The sequence below is a fragment of the Brassica rapa genome, chromosome A03 (genome assembly GCF_000309985.2).
Source record: "Brassica rapa cultivar Chiifu-401-42 chromosome A03, CAAS_Brap_v3.01, whole genome shotgun sequence".
NCBI classification, from domain to species: domain Eukaryota; kingdom Viridiplantae; phylum Streptophyta; class Magnoliopsida; order Brassicales; family Brassicaceae; genus Brassica; species Brassica rapa.
The window spans coordinates 34101758-34105797 of record NC_024797.2 but is presented as its reverse complement, the minus strand read 5'-3'; the positions used below and the strand labels follow the sequence as shown (position 1 = coordinate 34105797).

Here is a 4040-nt window from a genome sequence, read left to right as displayed (position 1 = left end):
GAAGTTTCTGTTTCCGCCCTGGTTTCCAAATTTTTGGAATCCGGTACCTCCGATGTAGTTCACATCTTCTTCTCCTTCAGTATCTGCTACTTCTCCTTCAGATGAACACACTTGCTTCCTAAGAAGTTCGTGCACCACATCTAACTTAGCTCTTACTTTGTCCATCTGTTCCTCCCCGATAGAGGCTACAGATTTCTTCCATTCAGAGTCAGTGTTTTTGGTGCTGCTGTTGTTAGCAAGGTTTTCGATAAGTCTCACAGCTTCCAACGGATTCCGAGTAGTGAAGTTTCCTTCACTCGCCGTATCAAGAGCCATTTGATACTGTAAGGCGAGACCTCGGAAGAAAGTGCTTAGCAGCTGCACTTCATTAAATCCGTGGTGTGGACAGTCTCGCTGGAAAAACCTAAATCTAATCCACGCATCTTCGAAGGACTCTCCAGCCTTCTGCGAGAATGTGGAAATTTTGTTCCAAAGTTCTTCAGCGCGCGCCTCATCGAAGAAGTTTCTTAAGAAAGCATTCTTGATGTCGCTCCAGGATGTTAAAGATCCTGTGGGTTGCTGCCTAAGCCAGTGCATCGCTTCTCCGTTCAGCGTGTATCTGAAGAGCTTGCACAGCAGGTAATCTTCGAGGACTCCTTCCATTCGAATGGCAGCGATTAGATCCTCGAACCGTTCCAAATGGTCCATAGGATGCTCGTGCGGTAACCCAGAGTAGGGTATCTGCGACACGAGAGTGTAGTATTGAGGCTTCAGCTCGAAATTCTGCTTCTGGATCTCCGGAAGTCGAATCGCTGATATGTTGGAATAGTACTCATCTGGACGATTGTAGTCGGCCAGTGGTTTCGATCGAGCGTCCTCATCTACAGGTTGAGCAGCTTCTGTAGCATCAGAATCAGGGATTACAGTTCCCTGAGCATCTATTTTCTGACCTGTTGCATTACGCAGATGACCGGCCTGGTCATACAGGTTTCCGTTCTCATCTTGAGTTAGAATAATAATGTTTACCATTTTTGACGACACGTTATCGATCGACGTACGCGGTACGCGGTGTAGTATCGATCGTTGTCGAACGACTGGGATCGATCGACGATGACGGTCTGGTGTCGGTCGACGGTTGGTTGTGCGTATCGATCGACGACGAAGTGGTTGCGTCGAGCGATGTGGAACGTTGACCTCTACGGATGGTGCGTTCCAAATGATCAGGATCGTCTGAGAACAGCAAGTCTTTCTCCTTGTTGCTTCTGGTACCGCTGGGCATGCACCTGAAAAGACAAGAAAAAGAAAGATTATTAGAAAAAGGGGTAAAAAAAAGAATAAGAACTAATAAAACTAAATCTAATGGCGATCAAAGCTCCCCGGCAACGGCGCCAAATTTGATACCACTCAAATTACCCTAAGAAGTGTTACTCTCATCAAAAGAGGTTCAGATGTAGTACTTAGGGATCGAATCCACAAGGAGTTAGGGAACAATTAAATCTAGTGTTTATTAATTCTAAAGGTTGTAATGTTTTAAATAAAATAGCAATAGTAACTAGCGAGTAAATGATAAATGTAACTTAGGTTGGAAATGATATTAGATGCAGGGCCACTATTCAGGTGTTGGAGATTATAATTCCTATAGATGCCTAATTGTTGCATGCATGATATATTAGAGCTCATTCGCTTCACTCAGTGATCAGCTGTCGCATGTACCACTGGTTAACAGACTAGATCTTGTGTCTCACCGGTTAGATGCAAACATAAGAGAGTGTCGATCGATAGTCTATTAAGACGTCGACCGATACACTTTTGCCAACATCGATCGATTGTCAGTTGAAGACATCGATCGACGGGTTCTAGCCAGGCCTATGCGCGAGTATGAAAATGCTCTACTAAGATCCTAAATTGGCGGTTAGCCCTCTCTAGCAATCCTAATATGATAGATAGATGTCAGGATGGGATAACAAGGGTGCTTGAATATGCAATCCTATGATCATGTTCTAGTTAGCTAGGCTAAAACAAGCAATGAATACAAATCTATCATGAATATCACAACAAGGCAGATCTATAGTTTGGGGCTAATCCCACAAACCTATCTGAACCTTGGATCTAACAGTTGAACTACTCAGACATAGCAAAGCAATTCATATCAATGGATAAATAGAAACTCATAGAATAGATGATAAGAAATTGAAACAAGGAGTTCCAATCACAAGTGATTTTTTCTCCCAAATGAAACTTGTAACAAAACTAGGTCTAGAAAAGAAAAGCTCTCTTGCTGTCAAACACTTAGGCAGTATATATTCTACTAGGTTAAAAACTCGTCAGGGGAGTTTGGTAATTTGGCTTGGCCTTAGTTTTTAAGTCTGCTGAATCCAAAATGTCGCGTCTGGTGTCTTGACATCGATCGATGGTTCTTGTGTACATCGATCGATATTAATCTTCATCTGTCGAGGCATTTCCTGATATCAGTCGTCAGCACTGATGCGTATCGATCGATTATTCTTCCTCTCGTCGACCTCTAAGTGGTCAGCTCGGGTGAAATGTCCTTTATGCTCCAAAGTCATAGCTTTACTCCGAAATGCACCTGAACCTGAAAACATACCTAGAAGAGTAGAAAACATAGATATATATATATATATAGTAAAATAATAATATACCATGGATAAAAATGGGTCAAATCCAAGGTATATCAGAGAGTAAAGAATTCTTTTGATATCTCCCTGTTTGGCATAGAGGCTGTGATGCTTGTTCTGATCAGGTTTGAGGTCTATCTCTTTCTCTTTCTTTTTCTGAAGCTGGAGTTGATCTTCATGAACCTCTTTAGGAGATAAAGGCACCAGTACAGTCTTCTTTCCATTGAATTCAAATGAGTGCTTGTTGGTGAAGCCATCATGATTCACATGTCTATCATACTGCCAGGGTCCTCCAAGGAGTATATGACTGACTTCCATTGGCAACACATCACACAAGGCTTCATCTTCATATCTACCAATGGCTATAGGAACCAGCACTTGAGTAGAAACTCTCATTTCGCCCTCCTCAATAAGCCACTGCAAGCTGTATGGTCTTGGGTGTTTCTGAATTTTCAAACCCAATTTCTTCACCATTGTCTCACTAGCTACATTGACACAACTTCCTCCATCAATAATGAGACTGCACACCTTTCCCTGAACCATACACCTTGTGTAAAACAGATTCTCACGCTGCTCAAGCTCTCCATGCTTAGTTTGCAAGTTCAAGAGCCTTCTTGTCACCAACAACCTTCCTTTCACTGGTTCTACTTCACTTTCTTCTCCAGACTCCTCATGATCAGACCCAGACTTCTCTTCCTCTGATTTATACTCTCCATTCTCAAGAAAAATAAGAGACATGCTTTCAGGATCTCGTATCTTTTTTATATAATGCCTTGAGATGTTGGAGACCAGTGTGATGGGTTTAGGGTAAGACCTAGGTTTACTCTCGGTTGAAGGCTTTTGGATGACTAATCGGCTGTCTTTCAGCCTGTTGCAATTTTAACCTGACTCCATCCCGCTTTAAAGTCCGCGATATGTTCTTGGCTTATACGACTTGTATGGTAGGAATCGAACATCTCTTCGAGGACAATTTTTAAGTCTCCCATAAGTGCTAACCAAAATTTTGGATTTATTTTATAGCAGCCTATTTTATCCTAGTCGAATGTAAGAGAATCTAAATGTGTTTGTTTAGGACGGCTAATGTGCTCGGCTGGGCCAGTCGACGAGCGTTTGTGATTTATAGTCGCGAACGGACTGAGAGCATATTTTTGAAGATCTAGGCGACATCACACTGATTTTTTCAACAACATACTATTAGTGGTATTTTGAGTATCTGAGACCGGGGTCTCATGTGTTGGTCGGGGATCGGAACCGATGGTGCGACCGATACGAGTTTTTGTATTTGATGGAATCTGTTGATTCCAGCCGTGCCTTAGTCGAAGTGTGGGGTGATTTGTTGGGAGTTTTCGTTTTAGTTTCGTAATGTAATCGTTTTGTTCGTCCTTGGACGTTTTCCGAAAGTAAAACAAGCTGTTTTTCCAAAAT

The 4040-nt window shown here is 42.3% G+C and overlaps 1 non-coding gene across 1 annotated transcript; it reads left to right on the top strand.

The window, feature by feature from the left end:
- Positions 1-370: 370 nt before the first annotated feature.
- LOC117133165 lies at positions 371-477 on the top strand. The gene has a single exon (XR_004457006.1). It is a non-coding gene; the product is annotated as a small nucleolar RNA R71 (small nucleolar RNA).
- The last annotated feature ends 3563 nt before the right edge of the window (positions 478-4040 follow it).